Genomic DNA, 12,582 nt, shown 5'->3' with positions numbered 1-12,582 from the left:
ATATTGATATTAACGACTTCTTCTCTGAAACCGAGCAATGGATATCGCTCATATTTGTCTGGTAGCATCACTATGGGGTGGGGATTCAAAATTGTACAAATGATGGGGCTGACCCCCCAGGGGCCTGAGGGGCGGGGCCAAATGTGGTCAATTGGGCTACATTGATATAAACGACTTCTCTAAATCCGAGCAATGGATATTGCTCATATTTGCCTGGTAGCATCACTATTGGGTGGGGATTCAAAATTGTACAAAAGATTGGGCTGACCCCCCAGGGGCATGAGGGACGGGGCCGAATGTGGTCAATTTGGCTATATTGATATAAACGACTTCTCTGAAATCGAGCAATGGCTGTCGCTCATATTTGCCTGGTAGCATCACTATTGGGTGGGGATTCAAAATTGTACAAATGATGGGGCTGACCCCCCAGGGGCCTGAGGGGTGGGGCCGAATGTGATCAATCCGGCTATATTGATATAAACGACTTCTCTGAAATCGAGCGATTGCTGTCGCTCATATTTGCCTGGTAGCATCACTATGGGGTGGGGATTCAAAATTGTACAAATGATGGGGCTGACCCCCCAGGGGCCTGAGGGGCGGGGCCAAATGTGTTCAATCGGGCTATATTCATATAATTGACTTCTCCTCTGGAGGCAAGCAATAGATATCCCATATTTTACTGGTAGCATCACCTTGGGGTAGGAATTTGAAATTGTACAAATGACGGTGCCTACCCCCCCCCCCTGGGGGATGAGGGGCGGGGCCAAAAGGGGTCAGTTTTGCAGAATTGATATAAACGACTTCTGCTATAAAACTAAGTAATGTATATCGCTCATATTTGCATGGTTATGGGGTGGGGATTCAAAATTGTACAAATGGTGGGGCTGACCCGGGGCGGCAGGGGGCTGAGGGGTGGGGCCAAAAGGGGTCAATTTGGCTAAATTGATTTAAACAACTTATTCTCTGAAACTTAGCAATGGTTTGACTGGTAGCATCCTATTGGATTGGAGTAGGGATTCAAAATTGTATAAAGGAAGGAGCTGACCCCCCAGGGGGCAGAGGGCAGGGTCAAACGGGGTCAATTGGTCTAAACAAGTTTTCCTCTGAAACTAAGCAATGGATATCACTCACATTTGTGTGGTAGCATCCCTATGGGTCGCGCCAAAAGTCAATTTCATTTCATGGATTAATGCACTTTGTGGCATTTTTAGTATTAAAATAAAACCAATGTACATGTACCCATATGCTTATGATATATATTGACATACAATGTAGCAATACCAGCAACAAATATACTCAAGCATCATTCTTGTTTCATATCTCATGAAACCAGGTGAGCGATACAGGCCCTCTGGGCCTCTTGTTTAATGTGCGGTAATTGTTCAGTGAAGCGGAATTCTTATGACCGGTTACGTAGGTCTGCAAATTATCAGGCACATTATTGTCGGTCATCTTTTGGACGAGTCTTCCTCACACTAGTGTTTGTTAACCGTTTTTCAGGTAAGTCAAGCTCTGCTTCTTTAGCCATAGTTTTCATGATGTTTGACAGTTTGTTTTTTCCTATGGGACCTTTCAAAAACCATTGGTCTTGGACACGTGGGTGTTTATCATGAGTTACGGTCGCGAGATAGAAGGGGTCGTCTTTGTTAGAATAACCCTCAGGTCGTTTTGCTTGATAAAACATAAAAAGTTGAACGGGACATCTGTCCGGTTGCTGCGGTGTAGCATACATCCTAGGGGGACACAAACGGGTTGATCGAATGTCGTCACCATTTCGAGTTTTTGTCAAACGTTCGTGATACTGCAGATAGTCCAAGTTCAACTCTGTGTCGTGTTTCAAAACAACATCACCCCAAGGCATGGCTCGGTGTTCCATGGCTCCGCCTCTCATTCCAAAGTGAAGCGTAGTTTGGTACGACAGGGTATTTATAATGGACGACGGATTCATATTGCCTAGCTGTCCACATTCATATAATTTGTCGATGTCAGTATCGTTGAGAGTATCGGCTCTCAGAGGTTTAGAACCTTTACCTTGGCCTTTCAAATCATGTTGTTTCGCTTTTAAAGCATCGCGAGTTTTGGAAAATTAAACAATACCACCAATGATGCGGATACCATAATTCCTTTTTCGCAAATGTCTATCAAAACTGCCAATCATTCCACGTAGGGTACTAGGTTCATATTCCTTGTGGTCCTTCGTTCTGACCGACACAATAAAACTAGCTAGATAGTTATCCAGATCACAAGCAGGGATGCAGTGGATTGGCCTTGTTTCATTTGGATATTTTGAAGTCAGAAATTCATTCAAAAGTTTCACATTACTCAATGTTTTCACCAAAGTGTTTTTGTTTTCGTTTCCTTCAATGAATTTACCCACATCCACTTCCTGGAATCTTCCAAAATTAGCCATGATTTCTTGAAATCAATGTAAACAAATTTCGCATTTGATCTGGCCTAGCACATGGAGCAGACGATGTGTTTACAAATCTATAGATAGATCTACTTTTGGTTCGGCGACCTACTTTTGTATCATTGCGCGCGCGTGGCTATCCTACACCGGAAGCGAGGTAATACACACACAGCAAGCATGGGTGTATTTACATGGACAGACCAGTATGATACCGGTAGGGATGAGAGAAATGTATATGTACAAAGATACATTACAACATGTATAGTTTACCTAGGCTACTCGTGTGATATATTTGCTATTCAATGATTATATATATTATGACACCGAGTCTCCAAGGACCTTGAAAGTTGGTCAATAGTCACTTTCAAGGCACTGACACTTTCCTTAATCAACAAGATAATTCAACGAATTACAGTCCCCCACCGGGTTGTTATCTCGAGATCCAATAGCAATGAGTGTGAATCTCGAGATGCAATAAGGTCATGTATTTTCTTCAATGTATTGAAAGGTGAAGATGTAGTTTACAGAGACCCGCTTCTATACAGGAACCATCCCATTCTCACTAAATACATGTACACTGTAGGTATACTCTATAAATGATCTCTATATAAAGGACACAAGTCTATGAAGGACACCTTTAGTTTTTCTATTGGGTATCCTTTATAGACAGGTTTTACTGCAATAGACATGAAATTGTAATAACAAGGAACCATACTACCAAGTATTAAGTTCTAGTCCTTTATAGTGTAGGAGATAGAGCCCGGACAAACTTTTATTTTAATGTAGGTCAGAGGTCAAAAAATAGCAAAATATAGGTCACATTGACCCGGTTTTTGTACGCGACACACTGCCTTCCCACAGAGAACAATACTACTAAGTATTAAGTTCTAGTGCTTTATAGTGTAGGAGATAGAGCCCGGACAAGCTTTTTCTTTAATGTAGGTCAGAGGTCAAAATATAGGTCACAGTGACCCGGTTTTTGTATGCGACACACCGCCTTCCCACAGGGAACCCACACACTAAGTATGAAGTTCCAGTGTCTTATAGTATGGGAGATAGAGCCCGGACAAATAGTGTGCGGAAGGACGGACGGACAGACGGACGGACGGACGGACGGACAGACGGACGGACACAACGCAAACCTATAGTCCCCCCCGGATTCCGGTGGGGGACTAATAAAGATACTATAGGATTGAAAACCAATATGACTATTCCCTCATTAAAAGATTAAGCATATCATGTTCAATTTTCATACATGTCCTGGGCTAGTATACTTACTCGCTGAGTACATCCACCACGGGCAAGGAAAAAAGCTATCATGTAATTGAGAACTGACATTTCTTTATTTCTTCCGTGTAAACATGTAGCACTTGAAAACATAACATGAAAAAATGGTTTGCTAACAATATTTGGAGGTTGGCGCTGTACCATTGATGTTATAATTGCCATGATATGAGGACATCTATCCAGGAGATCATCATACAAAGTCTTCCAATTAAAGTTCTGGAAATGCTCAAATTTCTTGTTTTGTAAGAATACGCCGGAACCTCGACAGCAGACATTGGTGCATTCATCTTCAATTAGTTTTGATACACCTTTAACTACAGCCATTGGATTTGTCTTGCATAATATATCAACGATAGTCTTTTCCATTCCACTTTTGCTGTCCACCGTGGCTTTACAAATGACTTTATGGGAAGGAGAAGTAACAAGAACAGATTTCTTTCCACTGGGGTAATTGACCGACACCTACAAAGATTAAACAAAACATCAATTATAAACTATCTTGCAACCAAACAAAACATTTATTGTACAAACTACATTTTTTAACCCCCCCCCCACCCCCCCCGATCAATTCAGTATTGAAATCCATTGATATTTGTACTCTTATAAATAGTTGATGGCTCTAATCGAGAAAAAAACACAGGAATACATAGAATCAACAAACCAATATTGAATATAAGTTCATATCAATTATAATGATAATGGTTTTACAATTAATACTGTATGGCTCTCATGATTTTTCAACTGTTACAGCATTTTTAAAAGAAAAATACAAACTTACAAGGTCTTTGATCTGGTACAGCCGAGACAATACTGAACACAGAATAACAGAAAATACATTTTTTTTTAAATAACTCATAAACTCTGAACATGGAACTCTGGAAAAAAAAGAGGCAAAAATTCATTCGTAAACAAATACAAAATCTTGAACACTGTCAACCTTCTTATAAATAATGGAAATACATTTAGTATAAAAAAAACATTGAAATCATTGAAAATCAAAACTTTTTTTCGGACTTGCACAACTGAAAATAAGTTAATAAGCTGCTGTTTCACCTGACTGAACCAAGTTCCTAATAAAAATGTTTGCAGCTGTTTTCTGAAAAAATTAACATATGGAATAGATATTTCCTATTTGGGAGAATAAGCAAGTTGTCTTAGACTTGCAAAAAAAATATGCACTCCTACAAAAAAAAAGAATGAAATAGGTCTACAGGTGAAAAATGTGGGGTTGGGGTTCCCCAGAACACTGTAATTGTCTGGATTACTGTCTTTTGAGTACCCGTTTGTTCTTATAATCCATAAAACCCATGCAATAATAGCATTTATCAGATAGGGAACAGATCAAACAACTTTAATATGGTATAAATTTCACATCATTTGAAAATCAAATGAATGAATGAAGGGAGGGATGGAGTCACTAGTAATAACATACAGTATAGTAAGATATTTTGATGTGCAAGTCCTTAAGAAATCAAAATTCTTTTTATCAATGACTATAAAACTGAAATATATGCATGCAAAAGTTCTTAGGACTCGCCTCTACTTCCCCATGACCCAGAACATTGTTACTGAATTTCATATCCTGATGTAAATCTGTAAAATACATATAATACAAAATGAAACCTTGTTTTAGCACTCACCTGTAGATAACTACTTGAGATATAAGTATACATGTAGCATCACACAATTTCCAATAAATAGAATATAACATACCTGAAATATATTTCAAGAGTATCGGAGAATAATGATACCTTTCACAGGTGAAGAGCAATACATAATTTTATTACAGCTATATAATTATGATGGTTATGATTTATGATTATTTGTCAAATTTTCATATTTGACAATATTCTAAACTTGTTTTAAAAACTACAAGCAATACCTTCTAAGAGACTTTGTTGAACAGTTGCATCAACAGAAGAAAATGTCTTTGACACAGGTGTGTGTTTGTCTTCATGGCCTGCAATGTCAATCAGGAAATGTACATATTCATACAGATAAAAGCTAAATTACACTGTCCTGTTAAATATATCAAAATAATTTGGATAACATGTAGACTTAAGCATTTTAGTTATTTAATTATTAAAATTAGGTATCATGAAGATTCAATAATCAAAATATTAATGCTATGTAATCAGTGTGAGATTTCAGTTCTTTCAGATGTAATTTATCATAGGGACCTGACATTACAAAAGAGAAATTACATGAAATATCAATTAAAACTAATTCATCATCAACATGTATATATTTAATTAATCCAAGATTTAGCCATTGTATTTAACATTGTATTTAACATATCTGTGAACTTATTCTATACAACACCTTCAGGGGTCCTTTGGTGAACAGTCCCATCACTAAAGGAAAATGTCTTTGCATGCACTGGTCTGTGTTTATCTTCAGGACCTGTAATGTAAATCAGGGCATTAAATGTTTACTATGTATATTTGGTATATGCTTTTAGACTTCAATAATACTAACATTTTCACTACCATGGGGACTGGCCAGTGATAGGAAAATAAAAGATTATAAGACTCTTTCATATGTGTATATGTAGGATAGGGACATTCCACCCGAGGGGTCACAAAATGTTATGAAACCCGAGGCTTGCCGAGGGTTTTACCACATTTTGTGATCCCGAGGGTGGAATATCCCTATCCTACATACACACATAATGAAAGAGTCTTTTTCTCTCATATCATTACCGAATTTCTGGCGAAAGTGTCCCTCAGCCATCCATTTTCTTCAATTTTTTAATTTCTTTATTTGACGTTTTTACTAAATATACTTATGATATTCTGAAAGATCATACCCTATTTTTGGCAAACAATGTTTGCACACAAATTTCATTCATTTTGTGGTTAAGTGATGAACGAATGAACAATTCGCCGATAAAAATTACCGTAACTTGACCGACTTTTACGTGGCCGTGATCAAATTGTCAACATCCGAGAAAAAGAAGTTCTATCAACAATACTGAAAGCCAACGCTGAAATGAGTTTCCAAACTTCACATATAATTTGATTTGCACCTCGACATATTTAATCATTTCACAGAACACACTGTACTTTTAAATGTCAAGTCAAATTTTTTTTTTATAAAATACTACGTCACTGCATGACGTCACGACTGTCATTGGAATTCCATTCATAGTTCAATGACAGTGATGTCGATCTCGATCGCCATGACGCGGCGATGTTTCGTGGCTGGTAATTTTAAATTCACTGTGATTTTGGCAACTTCGTGTGTGAACCAGCGAACAGTGACTCTATACAGTATTCGATCTTTTCTGTGACATAGGATTATATGTGTTTAACCGGTTGTCTTGATGGAATGACGAAGGTAGGTCAGTCGATAGGCTAACGATGATCATATTGAAAGGCTAGGATGGCAGTTAGTTTTCATGGTTACTCTACACAAATATAGACTGAGTTACAATTGAAATAAATATTTTTTATATGAACATCGAGGGGTGTCATTTTTACCGAATGTTCGTTCATTTAAGAGCCAATTCCCAACTTCCAAATACACAGGTTACTGAGTAGGCCTAACAGTTACTGACAGTACCGTAGAGTAAACAAATTCCAGGGCCCCCTGCTGACGCAAACGGAACCATTTCATAGGTTGTGACGTTTGACATTTTCTTTTTTATATTTTTTTTATGTATGGCTTTTATTTTACTTCCTGTCATTGCCAGGTGATTGTGTGTGTTTACATGTTTTTAATGACAAATGACAAATCTGTCGGATAGGCAAGTCTGTATTGTACTGTAACTGTTACAACAGGCCTGTAGGCGTAGTCTAACTGTTTGTTACAGTAACGGAGTTATATGTTCGCTCAGATGAAATGTCTAATCGTTTAACCGTGTAGCCCTATTGATTTACTGCTGATATGATATATATTTATCTAAGAATGTATGTATTTTTATAGTTAAGTCCAATGTTTCAAAACCGACACCGACGATAAGGACTGTCGGATGTGAACACTAGCAGACGACGTTGTGAGAGTTGTCCCCCTTGAACGCAGATTAATCCGCGCGCGTGAAATGCTATGTAAGATAGATTTATCTTACATAGCTATCTTACATGGGCAAACTCTATCCAACATGGCGAGATATGAGAGAAAGTATAATCATATGAAACCAATTAAAATGATACATTGTTTTTAACGTATTTCAAGTCTTTTTTCAGCTTTTATTTTTTAAACATATTTTAAAATTCATTTTAAACAATACCTTCAGGGGGACATTGATAAGCAGTTGAATCAGCAAAGAATAAAGACTTCCTCACTGATTTGTGTTTGTCTTCAGGGCCTGTAATGTAAAGCAGGAAAAATATAGATTATATATAATGCACATAACTCCGATTAATGATTATCCAGGATATAACCTATACTATAAGATAATTCTAGGGTTATAATAGCACGTGCAGAAATCACAAATTTAATTTTAATCAGATTGGTATTTTAAGCCACATGGATTTGTTGCAAAAATATACTGATAAATAAAATAATAATAAAAAAAAAACTAGACTAGTATACCTTTGGACAGTGGTAAACTATCTCTTTCTTTGAAATCAGCCAATTCTGGACAGCCAGTTGTTCCGCAAACATGTTTCGGTTCCGGAATAGACACCTGATTATAATTATAATAATAAATAAGATTAAAATAACGTTATCTTAGCGTTAATATAATGTGTAATAGACCTATTAGATTATGAAACTCTTAGTATTCGTTCTGTTTTTGGTGGGTACGAACCAAAAAATCTTAGATATCTCCAGTATCCAGTGTTTAACAAACACTAGGTCAACAAGTTCTTTTTTTTTATCCTTTTAACCATACTAAAAAAAAGAATCTTTATCTTTTTAATCAGCGCCCCTGTGCACCCAACTGCCCTGCAGGTAGGGCGTAAGAATTGTACCTGCTGCCCCCATTGGCATGATCGTAAGAGGCGACTAAACTTGGGATCTTATCATTTCTCTTCTTTCTGAACAACTTTCTTCTTCCTAGTGTCTCCCTTGACAATGCCTCACTTTTGGCCTTTAGTTGAGTGTTCGCCCCTGTGAGGAAGGCTTTGGGTTCTGTCCCCTAGCCGAGACATACCAGAGTCTTTAAAAATGGTATTTGCTGCTCCTGCTTAGCGCTCAGCATATTAGGAGTGGGACGACTGGTTCACCCGTTGTCAGTATAATGTGACCGGGTGGGGTGTCCTGCTGGGTGTCTTCGGCAGTATGCTTCAGTGAGGTAGCACTATAAATCGGCAAAAGTTCCGGCCTATCACATGGAGACTTAACACGAACATACCACAGCCTCCCAAAACACACATACGCACTCACCACACGCATGCATGTCGCACGCACGAGAGGCCGTCCTTAAATGACCTTAGCTGTTAATAGGACGTTAAACAAAATAAACCAAACCAAACCAAACTGTGCATCCAAACTTCACGAAATCGCCATTATTGACGGAGGGGAGTAAACAAAGAAGTAGGCTTAGAATATTATATTGTATTACTGCAGCAGCAATAAAAAGTTCACTACTCACCTGTGGGGAACGAAGCACTCGCTTCCTGGTTGCCGATCTCGGGGATTTAGCTAAAAACCTCTTCCTACTTTCTTCAATCTGTGTTATGATATTTATTTCATTTCGATATTTGATAACTTTTTCTACCTTAGCAAAACATTTCACGCATACACCGTCTGCACCTGAAGGTAACTCAATCACTTGTCGTACAACATTCACCATTTCTTCCGAGAGTTTCACTTTCAATCGGAATAATTTTTTTACACAGCTGTTACCTTCATTGTCTATCTCTCGTACAATAAATGCAAAACCACACAGGCAGCACACGTTTGTCGAACTATAAATCCGTTGTGGTGTTCTTGGTAATGCTGAAGTGGGCGACGGCCCGGTGGGTGACTTCATATTGTTTACCGTTACTCTCTACCATCGGAACACTGCGGGAACGTTTAGTGAGTATTTATACTTCCGAAGAATGAAATCACACCGAAAATGTCATAGGCGGCGCGCTGATTGGCTGAGCTCAAAGGTCATGCTGAGATGACCTACGGGGAGTCGTTAGATCTTGTATTGCAGTGTATCGTAGAGTATCGTAGAGGAATGGAAATAACAAGTCTAATTTTAATAAGATTGGAAGCGAACTGTGCTGTGCTGTACCCATAACCTGTTCGGAACTGTGGTTACGAACACAACCTTTATCCAAGTTCAATAATGAACTCTTTATGCATTTATAACAACCTGAAAACATGATATATGTTATGTCAGTGACGATTTTGATTACGTCATGATCACTGCTCATTAAATATCCATATATATGGCTTGTGGTATAATCTTTCTTGTCAGCTATATCAAAAACAGGAATCTTACACATTTGTATTGTTTTTTTTAGATTAAACCCGCCACGATAACAGAAATATTTGATGACATCAAGGGTAAGCGAACCAGGGAAATACAGTCTGTTCAGATCTGTCCCACTGCCACCAAAACATGACCTAAAGGACTTGTATTCCATAGTTCCTAATGCTGCTTTTTTCCACATGTGTCACTATTGCTGATGTTAATGACAATGATTCCGACATGCATCAGATTGAACAGAACGTCACGACAAAGGAAAAATACCCGGTGCTATTGACAACAATAAGTGACTCAACTAGTGAGGAGAGCAAAAAGACATTGAGTGAATATGTGGTGACAGAGGCCCAATGTCATAACCTAGAGAAGGCCACCAGGAACCAGGCAGTTAGCCCTTTGTGGTACCAACATAGGATGGGCAGGATAACTGCATCCAAGGCACATGATGTACTAGTAAGAAATGACACCACATCCCGAGAAAACCTGGTAAAAAGAATCATGGGATACTCAACATATGATCTTTCCAAAACCGACTCTGTGAGATGGGGTATAGAAAGTGAAGACGAGTGCAGACTTTTGTACACCAAACACTCTGCTCATCAACACATTGAATTTCACTGTGAGGAGTCAGGATTTAACATCAATCCTAAACACCCATTTCTCGGAGCCAGTCCTGATGGAATTATTAACTGTCAGTGTTTTGGAAAGGGAACACTGGAAATCAAGTGCCCATTCAAACACAGGAACTCTACCGTGCAGACTGCTGCTGCAACTGACAAAGACTTTTGCCTGGATTCCAGCCTGCACCTGAAAACAACACACAGTCCAATTTCAAATGGCTATTTGTGGTTATTACATATATTGTGATTTTGTGGTGTACACAAAGTGTAAACCTGCGCCAAGCATGGTTATTGTGCGTGTTTCGATTGACATTAACATTTGTAAGAATGTTGTTGGAAAATGTGAACTGTTCATGAAAAAGCATGTTCAACAGGAACTGATAACCCGTCAACTGGAAAGCGTTATTTCACGTGCTACAGCTGATACTCCTCTCAACAACGAAGACACCTGGTGTTTATGTTCTGAACCAGAATACGGGAGGATGATCAAGTGTGACAGTAATGACTGTCCCTACCAGTGGTTCCACTACAAATGTGTAAATATTCGTAGAAAGCCAAGAGGGAAATGGTTCTGTGCATCATGTGACAGTTAAAGTTTCAGAACTGTGTGGATCTTTAAATCATAGACTTGAATGTGAACTGAATATTGAACTCTTAGTAACAAGTTATAAAATAGAAAGTGTGAAATTGAAATAGATTATGGTGCAAAATAGTCTACCTTGTAAATGAATACAAGTCTGTCATCAATTCTTGATTCATAATGTTCATTTTGATAATACTGTATCATGAGTCAGATCATAATTATAATGATTTGTGAATTAGAAATACAGTAATGTTTGGATACACATATGACCTAATTATGACTTGTTGCGACCTATCATTTCTGATGGACTTCTTGATAATCAGCAACCATGTTCATATAGTTATTAGGGAAAATACAAATTAAAATATATTGAAGCAGCATACTGTGGTTTCTGTCAATTTTTTCATACATTGATAATTGTTAAAAAAAAGACTGAGGACCTTGCAGTACGTTTCAATATTCATATAAGCTGTCAGTAGGAAAGTAATAACTCGGGCTAATTACTTATATTGCCTAGCAAAGAAAAACAATTACAACACATGCTACAGCAGATTTTAAACTTTTGTATCCTAATACTCGCATTATTATTGATTGAAGAGAATTTTTTACTGAAAGACCATCATTATTAGCTCTTACCTCGCATTATTATTGATTGTAGAGAATTTTTTACTGAAAGACCATCATTATTAGCTCTTACTTCCAAAAAGTTTTCCTTTTATAAAGCCATAATACTTGGAAAAGACTTGTAGGAATTGCACCACATGGAGCATTTATTTTTATATCTCCACTTCATTCTGGATATATGTCGGATGTAAAGATAACTAGACAGTCAGGACTTCTTGAACTTCTAGGGAGAGGGGATGGAATCATGGCAGACAAAGGATTTGTTCTGAATAAACTGTTGCATGATACCTGCATTAAGATAACAACACCTCATTTCTTGTGTTCAGATAGCCAGTTTTCACCATCTCAAGTGGAGGACAATCAAAGGGTAGCATAATTTCGTATCCCATGAAGACACATGAAGCGTATCAAAGAGTACAGTCTATTTCAATCCACTGTACCATTATCTATTGCTGGAACTATCAAATGTGGACAGTTGCAAACCTTTTAACTTTGTTCCGACGTCCATTGATGAAAAAAACATTAGGTATATCTGAATACCTTAGTTATGTTTTATGACATTTTTTTGTATGTTGTTATTTCAAAAATGTAGGTATTCAGTATCATTAATTTTGTATTAACATTTTCTCAAAATGAAATAATTTTTGGTTTGTTTTTGTAAATACAATGTGCCTTCTATTAACAGCCACTG

The sequence above is a fragment of the Pecten maximus genome, chromosome 17 (genome assembly GCF_902652985.1).
Source record: "Pecten maximus chromosome 17, xPecMax1.1, whole genome shotgun sequence".
Taxonomy (NCBI): Eukaryota; Metazoa; Mollusca; class Bivalvia; order Pectinida; family Pectinidae; genus Pecten; species Pecten maximus.
This window is presented reverse-complemented; position numbering follows the sequence as displayed.